Source organism: Pelodiscus sinensis, chromosome 3, assembly GCF_052426305.1.
Source record: "Pelodiscus sinensis isolate ZL-2025 chromosome 3, ASM5242630v1, whole genome shotgun sequence".
In the NCBI taxonomy this organism is placed as follows: domain Eukaryota; kingdom Metazoa; phylum Chordata; order Testudines; family Trionychidae; genus Pelodiscus; species Pelodiscus sinensis.
The window spans coordinates 4,597,487-4,613,078 of NC_143054.1; the positions used below are offsets into that span (position 1 = coordinate 4,597,487).

At 51.1% G+C, this 15,592-nt stretch overlaps 1 protein-coding gene across 3 annotated transcripts in view; it reads right to left on the bottom strand.

The window, feature by feature from the left end:
* Positions 1-15,592, bottom strand: part of BLK (BLK proto-oncogene, Src family tyrosine kinase) — a 73,720-nt gene that overhangs the window by 19,486 nt on the left and 38,642 nt on the right. The gene's annotated exons all lie outside the window — the stretch shown is intronic.

Genomic DNA, 15,592 nt, shown 5'->3' on the forward strand with positions numbered 1-15,592 from the left:
GGCTTGCTGTGAAGACGCAGGGTAGATATTTCAGGGTACTCCGGTATCCTGAAATAGTGTTGCAGCGTAGGTATTTAGTGGTAAATTAGAGCCAAATAACAGCACCGAACTCTGAGCGCCGCAGGCCTGGTGGCTATAAACAAGCCTTATGGGACCGCGGGACACTTGGCCACGCCCATGCGAAGTGGATATCCAGCTCACTCAAATCATGCCGGACCATGGATGTTGCCAGACCACAGAGTGCCGGACCAGAGAGTGCCGGACCAGAGAGTGCCGGACCAGAGAGTGCCGGACTAGAGAGTGCTGGACTAGAGAGTGCCGGACCAGAAAGTGCCGGACCAGAAAGTGCCGGACCAGAGAGTGCCGGACTAGAGAGTGCCGGACCAGAGAGTGCTGGACCAGAGAGTGCCGGACTAGAGAGTTCAACTTGTAGATGCTTCTAAGTGTGTGTGGAGGGGCAATGAACACCATGGAACTCTATTCTGTCCCTGACGAGCGATCAGCATAGATAAAGGAGCATGGTATTTCATGACGGGATGATCTAGACAGTACTGGGTCCTGCCATGAGGGCAGGGGACTGGACTTGATGACCTCTCGAGGTCCCTTCCAGTTCTACTGTTCTATGATGCTATGTTAGTATGACCACAAGGAGCCTTAGCTTGCATTGCTCAGGCCCAGCTCTTTGAAATCCCACCAGCAAGATTAGTTTTGTCATGAAGTCACTGGAGCGATGCTCAGGAGAATGGGTCTCCGCTCCTGGCTCTATCACATGCTGCCCTTGTTATCTTTGACACGTCAACCTGTCTCCATGCCTCAGTTTCCCATTCGTAAAGTGGATCTTCTCCCACCCACGGCCTATGTCGTCTGCACGTGTCTTCTGTCCACGCGGCCATCTGGAGGGGGGAGGGGAGTGCAGCATGGGCCGATACGCTCAACCCGGCTATGATCAGTCTGGCTCGAATACCCCAAGCAATGAAGCTGCACGGGACCCTGGACAAGCCCGCCGGGGACCATGGGTATGTTCATGAGCAGCGTGGCTAGCCCCTGGTGCCATCCCACCTCTGGCTGTGGTGAGGACGTACCCTTTGGAGCTGGGATGCTTCCAACGGGTGTAGTCGACAGGAAAATGAGCATACGGTATGATCCCACGGGGAGATCACATGATTAAACATCACCAAGGCAAAGCATCAGGAAGTGTTATTACCATGGTGATGACCATCCCAGTGTCTGGCAAAACACCCCTTCCCTGACATGCAGCAGCCTTTAGTATTCAAATCCTGAGGTTTCATACGGGTCTGAAAATACACCTCTACTCTGCTCTGCACAACTCACTCCAATATCGGGCTGCCAGTGTGTGTTTAGGATGCAAAGCAGGGGTTCTCAAACTTTGTGATACCGCGACCCCCCTCTAAGTTGCTGCGACCCCCTGGGAGGTGAGGACCCACAGATGTAAAGGATTAACCAGTTAACTGGCAACCCAGTAAGCACCACCCTTACTGGGTGATGCTTACTAGGTAACTGGTTAGCCGGTGGTCCGGCCGGACTGGAGCAGTTCTCCGTCTGCAGGCCTGGCCTGGCTTGCCTGAAGCAGCCCCTGCCCGCAGGATCCCTGTGAACCATAACATTTAACAGGTTCACTTTTTAAACGGGATTTTGTATCCCTAGGACGTGTAAGGAGCAGCACTTTAAAACGTATTTCCGTAAAAACTGCCAGGCACCGTGGAGAGATTATTTCCTTTGTCTGGAGTTTGTTTCCGAACGTGGGGTAGGCCCGATGAATTTGGATGCATGTGCAATTTTTCGTGTTTGAAATGCTGGCTTCTGCAAAAGCAAATCTGCCATCGAGGACCATAAGCAGAAGTCTCCCATATCTTTGACATCAAAGTATTCCAGACACAGGAGTAGTATTCTACTGGACAGTCCGGTATTTGCGCTCTTTGTCCGGTAAAAAAAAAATCAGAGAATACTGGGCATGTGCAATGTCCAGTATTCTCTGATTTTTCCAACTGCGCACCAGCCGGAAGCCTAGCGTGGGTGGGGGGAGTGGCTGGAAGGGGGGGCCACGAACAGCACTAGGAGCCTGTGATTGCACAGAAGCCTGGCGTGGGCGGGGGGAGTGGGTGGGAGTCCGCCCCCATGTTTTATGTTTGTTTGTTTGTTTGTTGTTTTGGGGTTTTTTTGCTCGACCAAAAAATACCGGGTATCCGGTATTTTTTGGGAGACCATCTGGCAACCCTACACAGGAGGACTATGACAAATGTGTAAAACCGACCTGTTGGCCTTTTTAGGGTTTCATAGTGTGTCAGTACAAAATGTGGAGGGTCGTTGTGAAAAGGGTTTAGAAGGGTTAGCCATCTGTATCTGTGTTCCTAGTCCCCGGCCCCTCCCCCCAGCATTGCTAGTTGAATCTGGAACCCCCATCCCTCGGTGCCCGTCAGCCCCGGTCTGCAATGCTGCCAGTAATCATGTCTTGCCTTGCAATGCACCTCTAAGCCCCGACTTGCTGTTCCAGTCCAGACTGTTCAGCCAGCAAAACCGGCCTAGCCCGGGACTGGTAACCATACCCGATTGTGCTTGTCTTTAAGGCTATGTCCACATGACACTTCTTTTTCGGAAAAAGGTACGGAAATTGTGCTCTGCAATTTGCGTGCCTTTTTCCGATTTTTTTTCAGAAGAGGCTTTTCTGAAATTTGGTCCATATACATTGGGCCAAATTTTGGAAGAACCTCCTGTGACGTAGTGGGGGTACCTGGCTGGTTTCTATGCTGCTGGCTCTGGGGTAACCCCCACTGGCTGCCGTGGGGACCATGACCCAGCAAAACAGGATGAGTCACTATGCAAACCAGTATGGCCAGACACCCCCCCATGGAGAGGAACAAAGGAAGGTGGAATGCTGCCCTGGCTGGGGGGCAGGGCTGGAAGAGAGTTAGTTAGTGGCTGGCTGTTGGGGAGCATGGAGGAGACAGCCTAGGGAAAGGGGCTGGAGTTTAGGGGCCCAGTCTCCCCCATCTCAAGGGGGCCTGAGGCATCCTAGCCCAGCTCTGTGACCAGATTCCATCTGTGCTGTGCTGTATCCTGGAGAGGCAATAAACTTCCTCTATTCCACCGGCTGGTGCAGTCTGTTTGTGCCATTTCGGGGTGCAGGAGACGGGGGACCCCCAACGCGCCATCACACCTCCTCTTTCGGAAGAGCCCTTCTTCCTCAGGAAATGAGGTTTACAGGGCTTCCGAAAGAGCGTGTCTGCTCTTCTGCAAAAAATGTCGGAAGAGCAGACACAGTCACAAGACACGGTGAAGTTTTTCCGGGATACCGCCAGTATCTGGCTCATTTCAAAGTCATTTACACCGTCAGGGTTTAGAGGTGGATGCTAGTGGAAAGGGAATGTGTCCAGGGGGAAAGTTTCGATTCTCTTTTCACAACTTCAACAGCAACAAAAGATTAAAATAAAATCCATGCTAGTAGCCTCAGAGACTCACAGTAACTTCCACAGCGATAAAGCCACACGCACAGCGTAGTCCTAATGAAGACCACGGTGATACTAAGGCAATGAGTCTACCCAGCCAGCTCAAGCCACCTCACAATGATTCTGGGTGCACATCCCAACACACAGATACAACCTCGCAATAAGAATTTGGTAGCGTACCAAGTCTGCTCTCACTAAGTGGATGAGATCTGTGCTCAAAAGGAAGGGGCGAATTTTACCCTTCCAAAGAGTAATTATTATTTCTATGTTGGGGCTGCTGATTGTTAGATTAATCTCCATCATCTTACTGTTATTTACCCTCCCTCTCCTTCCCCCCCCCCCCACCATTTTGTTTGTTGTATCCATCTGATGCTCTTTGTCACAACAAAAATGACAAGGGGTTTGGCACAGGTACCATATGAAGAGAAATGTTAAAGAGTGGGACTTTTCAGCTTAGGCAAGAGGAGACTAAGAGTGGATGCGGATATGACAGAGGTCTATAAAATCATGACAGGTGTGGAGAAAGTGAATAAGGAAAAGTTATTGATTTGTTCCCATCACAAGAACAGGCAGCAAGTTTAAAACAAATAAAAGGAAGTTTTTCTTCATGCAATGCACCGGCAACCTGTGGAACTCTTTGCCAGAGGATGTTGTGAAGACCAGGACTTTAACAGGGTTCAAAAAGGAACTAGATAGATTCATGGAGGTTAGGTCCATTGATGGTTATTAGCCAGGATGGGTAGGAGTGGTGTCCCTAGCCTTTGTTTGGCTGGGGCTAGAAATGGGTGACAGGAGAGGGATTCCTTGATGATTCCCTGTTCTATTCATTCTCTCTGGGGCACCTGGTATTGGCCACTGTGAGCAGACAGGACACTGGGCTAGAGGGACCTTTGGTCTGACACAGTCTGGCGACTCTCGTGTTCTTATGTAACTCTTTGGGGCTGGGGCTGGGGTTTTTTTCCTCTTTGGGTGTATAGTAAGCAGTACAGTGAGGCCTTCATCCCTGACTCAAATCCCCCGAGTGCTACTGGAACACGAACACAAACACTCACCGCAACACAAATACACAATAAGCAAGCAGCAATGAGCAAGTAAAAGTGAGCAAGAAAATGGGATGAAGGCTACCTTGACACGAGGGGGCCTGAGTGAGAGGACTGGCAACTCTGTCCAGATAAGCACAATTCAGATCTATTGTACGAAACGGTTCCAGGCACGCAGGCCCCAGTCCAGCCTACCCCTGGGGAAGCCAGTGTATTAACCATCTCTCTGGGTACTTTTGTGTAATGCCCACAGCTGCCCCTAGCGCGCCCTCTCATGGCCAGCATGTCTCTGCATCGCCTTGCTCTGCTCTCAGGGCCCTTTCAGAACTCACTCGCCTCAAAAGGCAGTTACGGTAAATCCCCTCTTTGGATCCCACTAATCGCCCCTTCCCCCAGAACACAGTGACCCTCCAGGCCTCAAGCTCTGTTGAGTGCCCCTCCCCTGATTAAACCAGACTAACACAGAACACACATTCACACAGCCTCCTCTGGCCTTTACTGGCCTCTCCCCTGCTTAGATCGCTCTCTGGCCGCCTCCTCCATTTGCCTATATCGTTCATGGCACGTGCGGCCCATTTCACAACTTCGGATGCACAATTGGCACACATAACTGATCCGACCGTATCGGAGAATACTTTTGCATGGGTAAATCTGTGTGTTTATTCAGGCCATCTCTCAAAAAAATGGAGTTCATAGGAACTTTTAAATGGTTGAGAATAATTGAAATGGGCTAATAATTGAAACGGGCTAACATCAGGAAATCGAACTGTGCACCAGCACTGGGTGGGCCAGTATTAAGTCAGGTTATGGCCTTAGAATGTGACCCCTAGACCTTTTGGTCAAAGGTCGCTTGGCCCCTGTGATATGATCTAAAGCTTGGTGCCCCCAACACCTGGCATTTCAGGCAGTCACCTGGCCCTAAATCTAACCCTGCGCCCACACGCTCCTGCTTCTTGGGGTTTTTCCTCATTGACGTAGGGCCCTGTAGTGATGTTCCTTCTTTCTGCAGGATCTGCAGAAGTAGCTGTAATCTGTTCCCTGCACTTTCTTATCTTGGGATCACCTGGTTCAGCCTACTTTTGGCTCATCCTTCAACCAGGGCTATCTGATCCTCCGTCTGTCCAGCCCAGAACCAAGCCAACCTGGTACACCTCCATTCCTGTAGCATCTGAGTACCTCACGTGCTGTATTGCATTTATCCTCATACGCCCCTGGTGAGGCATCCTCCACCTTTTACAGATGGGGAACCTAGCAGAGGGATGTTAAATGACTTGCCAAAGGACACAGTGAGTCAGTGGCAGAAACTACAAACTTAACCCAGCTATCACAAGTCCTACACCCATGCCTTGCCTACAAGTCTAGCTTTCCTCCCTGTGGAGTTAATAGAGATCAGAATTTGGCCCATTGAGTCTGCAAAATTAGCCTGCAGATTTCTGATTCTCCTATGGGATTTTACTCCTTTGTGCTTGGAAAACACCCCTTATTTCAGGTGTGCCCATCAATAGCAAACCTTATTGGTGGTGCCTTAAGGAAAAAACAAAGCACAAAAAGACTCCATCCACTTCGGTTTCTGCCTGGGTAATATTTTCTTAGTCCTTCCAACATTCATAGCTTCAGAGATATGGAGGAAAGAAAGCTCGATATTGTGGGTAAACTCTTCCTGCCTCCCACACCCCAGAGCTGTTCATTTTCTGTTAGTTTGAGGTTAGTGAGAGCACAGCTGTTCCCACAAGTTTCAGAATAATTAGCGTTTTTAGAAGGCTTGTTTATTTCCTCCTGCTTAAGAGAATTTGCTCTCCGGTATCTGTTTCATTAGTGACCTGCTTATCAGGTTATCTTGTTCAATTCCCCACCTCACTGTGCTGTCAAAAGCCTCCCTGGTATCCTCTATAACATGTAAATATTAAAGAGGAATTGTCAGTATGGAAGTACGTTAGAAAATTGATTAAGGGACAAAAATTAGATGACTGGCACTGTTAATACCTGCATCACTACAATGGTAAGGATGAAGTCTGAACATGTAATATGCTAGCAAAGTGTGCTCACTCCTCATCTAGTGGAGGCACCGATCGCAGATAACAGCCTACTACTGTTACCAGCTAATGGAGTTACTCACTTAGCTCAAAAGGTAAGGCCAGTGCTGCAGGTCAGGAGAATAAACTGCTGATGAGACACAGAGTAGATATAAATAGCCAATGTTAAGCACAACAACAACAACAACAACAGCAAAAAACCTTTAAGAGCAGCATGAATTCAGCCACTCTGCACCAGTGTGCATTAGTTCATAGCTTTAACGATAATACTTTGTGCTTCTGTCTGTGGGCCCGGCTGCATATTTGTGAATTCACCCTCACAACACTCTTTTGGAGGGATAGCTTTTCTCTCTTTTACAGAGGTAGAAGCCAAGGGCGAGGGAGATTAAGTGATTGGACCAAGAAGATTCAGGAAGCCTGTGGCAGAGTCAGCAATCAAACCAAGAATTTAGTAAGATTAAAAGAAGGCTTGGTCGCTTATCTGGATAAAAACAGCCAGAGGTAGAACAGCAATGTAACAGAGCATGTCAGAATGAAGATGAAAAGCTTACGTTTCCCGCTGATCACCGACTATTACCGTTACGAGGACACCGTCATGAACCAGATTATGTACATCTACCCCCGTCAGAGCATCTCACACTTTCTTATGCAGCCTCCTCTGACCCATCAGAAACACAGAACTGATCTCCGCTCTCGTTCAATCTTGCCATGTCTACTTTCATATTCACGTCGCCTGAATCCAAGCCATATATTTTATTCGCAAAATCCTACTCCCTCCCCCTTTGTAGCAGTCGAATCAGGGTCAGAAAATACTGTGTGGGGATAGATTCACCCATCCCCCGCATCACTGACAAAAACAGAGTTTATTCATGGTTATTACTGATTTGCCACAGGTCCCAATCAGGATCGGATCCTCACAGTTCCAGAGACAGCACAGATGTATGGAAAGAAAAGATCTCGGTCACCAAGTGAGGCTGCTCAGGAGAGACTCAGATGCCACCCAGCTGATGAGCAGAACGCCCACAGCAAGGTTTTCTTTGTTTCGACTGGTGGTGCACATTCACACATGCCACATATAAAATTATTCCGCGCGTGGGCAGAAACAATCTGCACACCGATGAAAAGAGATTAGAGGGAACATTGCTTTCCAGTCTTTCATGTAAAGGCACAAGGTGAACCCCGAGGCTGGCATGGAGTCCTGCTGAACATGCTTGCCACAGAGCCTTACTGAAGTAAGTTACCTGGCAACAAGCAAGGCACATGTTTGGAAAGTTGTTCTCTGAGAGTAATTCTCAGTGGTTCGCGGTCATGCTCCCAGGAGGATAATCTGTCTGGGTTAAGCGTGGGGGTGAGGACTGCACCAAGACTTCCATAAAACTGCTCCTTGTTGTCTTCCTCATCATTGAGTGCTGGGGGTAGGCCCTGACGATGGTGGCATATTGCTTGTTGCTGAGTCTGAGTTGCAAAGTCATGAGGTGCTCCGGAAGCTGACCCGCAATCTTACATTTGACAGCAAAGCCAATCCCACGAATGTGTCTCTCTTTCCTTAAGCTGTCACTACTTCCATCCTCTTTTAATTGGCCCCCATTGGCCTGGTGGGTCTAAGGCCAGGTCTACACTAAAAGAGAAGGCTGAACCAAAACACGCAACTCCAGCTACGTTAATTACGTAGCTGGAGTCGATGTACCTTGTTTCGAGGTTCCCCGCCGACCCCACGGCGGGAGGCCGACGGGAGCAAACGCTTCCCTTACACCTTGCAGAAGCAGGAGTACCAGCCACCAGTGCGGGTGCCCTCTGAATTCAATTTAGCGAGTCTTAACTAGACTCACTAAATCAAACTCCGGAAGATCAATCGCGGAAGCGTCGCTCTTCCATTTAGTGAAGACAAGGTGTAAGAGATGCCATGTCAGTTTTGAGTCTTATCCATTCTCTGGCCGTTCTCTCTGCGCTGAGAGTCCATAAGAGTGTGGACGTTCCCAGTGAGAGAATCCATCGACTTACATTGCGTGTTTCGGCTGGGGAGTTGTGTGATCCCACCCGGTTATGGCCAGTCAGAAGAGCATGAGGCAGCTGACGTTCGGGGCACCTTTTCTAGCCCCCTCTCCATTCGGGGTGATCAGCGAGGATCTGGAAAAGGCTGCTCCCACAGCCGCTGCAATGCGTCTCTGGTCTCAGGCCAGCCCAAAACGAGACTTGTGACCACAGACTCTCACAGATCACTGCGCCCATCTTCCCCATCACCCCTCCCTTGTCTCGGGACTGTGTGCGGGTGTGACCCCTTTGGCAGAGGCCTGCTGGTGAACTCTTTGGGCGTGTTACAATAGTCAAGGAAGGAGACACATCTCTGGGCAGAGGCAACAGAGTTACTACCCCCCTTTCCATTGCAAGAAAGAGACTTGCCACTTAGCCACCTCCTCCTCCTCGTCAAGGGACTCCTCTCTGAGTCACAGTGTGGCTTCTGGCTGTCCCGAGGCACGTCCGCCATGCTCTTCCCGGCCCGACAGATCCAGAAGACGTGCCGAGAGCCACGCCAGGACCTGTTCATGGCATTCATCGATCTGACCAAGGCCTTGGACTTCATCATCCATGAGGCCCTTGGACTCCATCAACCGTGAGGCCCTACGGAAGGTGCTGTGTAGATTTGGCTGCCCACCGAAATTCATTTCCACCCCCGGATGACTCCCGGATGGGTGGACAGCCACCACTGTGTGCGACTGCTCAGAGACCAAACGATTCCTCAGGCTCCATTTACCGTCCCACAAGCCCGAGTCTCCTTCGGGGTTGCCTTCCTGCCAGGGCCGGGATGGAGTATTGTCCAGACGGCCTCCATCTCCGACGTCTCCAAGCAAAGTCGAAGACCACAAGATACAGAGGCCTGGGTCATTCTTGTGCAACCCACACGCCCGCTGTGGGTGGTTCTCTGTCCCTCCAAGACCACTTACAGCCCGAGCGAGTTTGTCTACAGCTGTAGCTGGGAGCCAGGTGTGGTTCCGCCTCTTGGCGTTACACTTGCGCACACAGGGGCCGACCCGCAAAGCACCGTGGTTCTTTTTGCCAACGCCTGTCTCAGCCTGGTCTCTTTCTCATCACGGAACACGCAGGCACTCTGCCACCTGCACTAACTCATCTAGGCACTCCACAAATGGCCCCCAGCGGAGATCCCCTGGAAAACGGGGTCCCTATTCTATACCGTGGCAGCCACTGACCCAGAAGTCGAGTGGCGGCTCTGCGGTGCCGGTCCTTCCTTCGGAACGTCTCAAACAAGTCGTCGTGATCGGGATCTGCAAATGAGCCCCAAGTGTGGGTCTCCTCTCCTCCCTACTCTATGGGGATGAGATTCCAGACAGTCTGCCAGGAATAGCCAGCAACCCTGCCTAAGGAGGAGTCTCAGGATCAGCTGGGAAGACCAACCTACTAACATCAGCTTTCTCTCCGCAGCCAACATCGGCGGTATAGAAATGCGGGTCACGGAAACAACAACTCTCCTGGGCTGGCCGCTGTGTCCGCACGCCTGACACGCACGTCCTCTTCTCACAGTCACACCAGGCTCACGGAGAGCAGCAGACGGACAGCTTGACAAGGGAGGTGCCCGCCCAACAAACCAGGAGGAACCGGTGCGGAACTGGTACCACACCCAGCACCGGACGTGCTCATGAGATAGGCGCGTGACCACAGAGGACAGGCAGGGCACGGCAGTCCAGACAACAATGACGTTTCATCCAAGAGGACCCTCGTTGCTTGCAGGGGAACATCTGGGAGACCTGGGCTCCTCCACCACTTGAAAACTCCCCAAGGAGCCCTCTTGGCAGGGAGCATCCTCGCTTCCAGGGAGCGCTGAAGAAGACGACGGCCTAATAGGGTAGGGCAGATCAAGTGGGACCCACCGGGGGTCAGTCCGGGGGGTTGGTTCTGTTCAGTTGTTTAGATAACGGCATAGAAAGGCACTTGCAAAGTCTGTAGATGACGCCGCACGGGGACGGGTTGCAAGGGCTTTAGAGCAGGGGAGGGGGCAATAATTGTAATGGGGGGGGCACTCCAAGATTTCGGTAAGTGGTCAAGGGCCACACTTCTCTAGAGGAGGTGTAGGGTCCGGGATGGAGGTTGGGTGCAGAAGGAAGCCTGGGACAGAGGATTGGGGTACAGCAGGGGGTGGGGGCTGAGAGGGAGTGTGTGTGAGAGCAGGGGTTGTGATCTGGGGCAGGAGGTTGGGGTGCAGGGACAGGGAGAGGGTATGGGTGCAGGAGAGTATACTGGCCTAGGGAGGGGTGCACGAGGAGGTGTAGGGTCTGGGAGGGAGTTGTGACCTGGAGGAGGTAGGGAGAGGGGGCGAGGGGTGACCTGGGGAAGGAAGTTGTGGGGGGAGAGACAAGGGGTGGGGTGCCAGAGGCAGGCTGTGACCTAGGCAGCTCCCAGCCAGCAGCCCTGCAGGAACCTGAGACAGGCCCTGCAGGAACCTGGACCACCAGTACCCCAGTGCTGAAGGCAGGAGCCATAAGCCTGAGGGATCAGATTTGGGCAAGTCAAGGGCCGTAGGTTCCCCACCCCTGGTTTAAAGCAGTGCACGCTGCTCCGTTGTAGCAGTCTCTGCGGTGGCTGCGGGCCAGATCTGATGGCTTGACGAATCCGGCCAGCTGGCTGCATCTTGCCTACCCCGGCTTTGGAGGATAGAATTAAAATTCCAACTGATCCGGGCAAGCTGGAGCGATGGTCTGAGGCCACTAGGATGAAATTCACAAAGGACCGAGGCAAAGTGGGAAATGACGGCTGAGGAAGCAGCACTGCGGGAAGGCGGCTGGGTGGCAAAGCGGATCTCACGGTGGCAAAAAAAGCAAACAGCATTCTGGGATGTCTTCGCAGGAGCGCTGGCCGCAAGGCACGCCCCGTAATTCTTCTGCGCCACTCGGCGCTGATTAGGCCTCAGCTGGAGCACTGTGTCCAGTTCTGGGCGCTCTGTTACAGCAGAGAGGTGGACAAATTGGAGAAAGTCCAGAGGAGACCAGCAAAAATGATTAACGGACTGACGAGGGAAGACTGAAAAAACTGGGGGTGAGAAGACAGAGGAGACACGACCAGAGTGTGAGCTGAACGCTTGGGTGGCCACCCAGGATAGATTCAAATGCCACCTGGCTGATCAGCAGGGCGCTCACAGAGCCTGCAGCCGGCAACATGTGTTTCTGCTGGTGGTGCACATCTGCACATGTCTCGGTGCACAGAACAAAACTTATTCCGCACGTGGGTGGAACAAATGATGGGGAACATCGGACATGATGACTGGTGTCAAGTGTATAAAAGGTTGTTCCAAGAAGGCATGAGAAAAAATGAATTATCCTTAACCTCTGAGGACAGGACTAGAAGCAATGGGCTTAAATTGCAGCAAGGGAGGTTTAGGTTGGACATTAGGAAAAACTTCCCAACTGTCTGGGCGGTGAAACACTGGAATAAATTGCCTGGAGAGGTTGTGGAATCTCCATCCCTGGAGATAGTTAAGAGCATGCTGGACAAATAACCGCCAGGAATGCTCTAGATAATTCTTGAGGCCCACTGCAGTCCCATGATTCTGCGATTCTATAAAAATGGGTTCAAAAACCAAGAGGAAAGAGTGGGCAAGAGAGGACGGAAGTATCTGAGATCGAGGCCTGTGGCTACATAGCTAATCTATTCTTGGCTTGCTTCAAGAGACCACATCCTGCTAGCCGCAGAATCAATATTAATGCTACTGAGTGGCTCTTTGAGGTGAAACTCTTAAGTCCTTTTTTTTTTCCAGATTTTCCTATCCCAGAACTTGCCCTACATAAGCCTGAAGTGATGAATGCCACCGATCTCTGTACAAAGAAACCCTCTAGCTAGAGCCAGCTCAGGAAGTCCCCACTGGGTGAGGATGAGAAAGGGTGTGGCTTTCTGTTCAGGAAAATTTTTTTTGTCATGCAGCTTCTAACATAGGGGCTTTGACCTACTTGCTGGAGACAGATGTAAAGAATCGCAGAAATGCAGAGAGTTCTCCGAGGGTTGCGTCTACCCTGCACCCTGAGCTCGAAATAAAGTGTGCAAATTGCGTCTCTTATTTCGATTCTTGTTCGAAATCGGATATTTCGAAATCTGGCGTGTCGACACCGCCCAATTTTGAAGTAAAACACTAACTCGAGACATCCCGTATCCACGGACCTAGGACACCTGTGATGGGCGTTTGTTCAGACTGGTCTTAAAAGCTTCCATGGATTCCACAACCCCTTGGAAGTTTGTGCCTCACTACTCGGGGGGCTAGGAAGTTTTTCCTCATATCAAACCTAAATCTGCCGTAAGCCTATTTCTTGTCCTATCTTCAGTGGACGCAGGGAACAAAGGATCCCATTTCTCTTTATGGCAGCCCTTAACATATCTGAAAACAGCTATGCCCCCCCTCCCCTCCTCCGTCTTCTTTTCTCAAGTAACTTGCTTGAGAACATCCTCTGCCGATGTGAGCTGGGAAGAGAGCGTGTCACCAAAACTCTAGGGCAAGCGTGGGGACCCTCCTCTAGGTCAGGGGCCGCTGAGCCATAGAAAAATGAGTCGGGGGGCTGCACAAAAGTGAGAAGAGATTCCCACATTCCCCTGCTATGTACATTGGACAAACGTCTCAGACACTTCGCCAAAGGATCAATGCCCACAAAACAGATATCAGACAAGATCACAAAGAGAAAACAGTTTCTTGCTATTTCAACCAGAAAGGACACTGTCTCAACGACTTAATTACCTGCATCCTGCTTCAAAAGCCTTTTAAAACTGCACTCGAAAGAGAATACTCTGAAGTGTTATTCATGCTAAAATTCGACACTTTACGCCGGAGTCTTAACAAAGACTCTAGTTATCTTACCCATTACAAAGATAGCTTCCCCAATTATCACCTCTAATATCATTAGCTCACAGACATTTACCTCCCGCCCCCCCCCCCCCCCCCCCGCATACCCCTTCTGTTCTGAAATTTGATTTGTCCTTTTCATATGTGTTCATTTTTTTTAAGTGTATTCTTTGGTATATATGGTTGTGACAATTTTCTTCCACTATTTGATCTGAGGAAGTGGGTCTGGCCCACGAAAGCTCATCACCTAATAAACCATCTTGTTAGTCTTTAAAGTGCTACATAGTCCTGTATTTTGTTTCAGCTACCCTAGACTAACACGGCTACGTTTCTATCACTATTCCACATTCTCCTCACACTCCAAAGTCTAAGAGCCCTGGCTAGTAGATTTTGTGGGGGCCCCCTAGGTTTGGTGGAGGGGCCAAAATGAGTTCAGTATGTGGGAGGGAGCTGCCGAGAAGCGAGCTTGGGATGTGCGGTCTGGGTGGGAGGGAGAGTGCAGGAGTGTGTTGGGCATTGGGGGGTCTGGGAGGATAGGAGGGTGCAGGAGCAGGCTGAGGGTGGGAGGGTGCAGGAGTGGGCTGAGGATGGGAGGCTGGTGGGAGGTGCAGGAGTGGAGTGAGGGTGTAGGGTCTGGGCAGGAAGGAGGGTGCAGGAGTGTGTTGGGCACTGGGGGGTCTGGGAGGATGGGAGGGTGCAGGAGCAGGCTGAGGGTGGGAGGCTGGTGGGAGGGTGCAGGAGTGCAGTGAGGGTGTAGGGTCTGGGTGGGAGGGGGACTGCAAGGTTGGACTGCAGTGGGGGGAGGGAGGATCCCTGAGCCTCAGGAGCCAAATCCGGGGGGCGAATCCAGCGCCAGGGTCGTATGTCCCCCACCCCTGCTCTAGGGGCCAAGAACCAGAGAGAGGGTCAGTCCCAGTTCTGAATAGCTTCCGCGCCCGACGGAAAAGGGAAACATGGAAGCTGGAGATAGAGCCGTCCCGCCCATAGGATGGGTTGGGGCAGCCATGCCAGGCTCTCCCGGGAATCCCCCGGGCCCAAGTCATGCCGCTTGGGGGAGGGGGCTTCATGGGAGGGCTGCAATGGGGGAAGAGGGCCGAGCGGGGTCAGAAGAAGCAGGGCGGAGGTGGAGCAAGGGCGGGGTTTGGGGGTGGGGGCGGAGCCTGGGGAGGAGGGGGGTTGCCTCAGGCCCCACCCCCCAGAGACGGCCCTGGCTGGAGAAAGCGGCTATCGAACACAAGCCTGTCAAGGTCGCTGGGAAATGGTCGCTCCAAAAATGAAACTATTTTCATCAAAATGTGCTTTCGCGTGGGCTGAGTTTCGGTGGAAAACCCAAATACTCGGCTCGGAAAAATGTTGCCAGAGGAGTGCCCATGTTGTCGGAAAAAGCCCTGCCCCTCAGGCTACATCTACACAACGAGTTTTCTTTGCAAAAAATATACTAATGAGGAACTCATTTGCATGAGTCGCGATCTCATTTGCATATTTTCCGCTGATCCATTTTTGCCTAGGGGTTTTTGAAAAGAAAACATTCGCACTGCTTGTTTTTGCACAAAAACCCCTAGGAAAAATGGATCGGCAGAAAATATGCAAATGGCATCATGACTCATGCAAATGAGTCCCTCATTAGCTTATTTTTTGCCAAGCATACTCGTAGTGTAGCCATTGCAAAAGCAACAGTTCAATGGGCAATCGCGCATGGCCTTTTCCATGGTGTTCACTCAAAATTTGACAGGGCGGGGAGACCGTTCTGGGAGTAGCCGGAGGGGGGGGGGGGCATGTTCTGGGGGTAGCCATGCCTCCCTGGTCCAGGCCCAGAACTGGGAACACACTAGGAAGGAGCATGGCGGAAAGGGATCTAGGGGTCATAGTGGACCACAAGTTAAATATGAGTCAACAGGGTGATGCTGTTGCAAAAAAAGCAAATATGATTCTAGGTTGTATCAACAGGTGTGTTGTAAGCAAAACTCGTGAAGTCATTCTGCCACTCTACTCTGCACTAGTTAGGCCTCAGCTGGAGTACTGTGTCCAGTTCTGGGCGCCACATTTCAAGAAAGATGTGGAGAAATTGGAAAGGGTGCAGAGAAAAGCGACAAGAATGATTAAAGGTTTAGAGAACATGACCTATGAAGCCAGGCTTCATGAACTGGGCTTGTTTAGTTTGGAAAAAAGAAGATTAAGGGGGGACATGATAGCGGTTTTCAAATATCTAAAAGGGTGTCA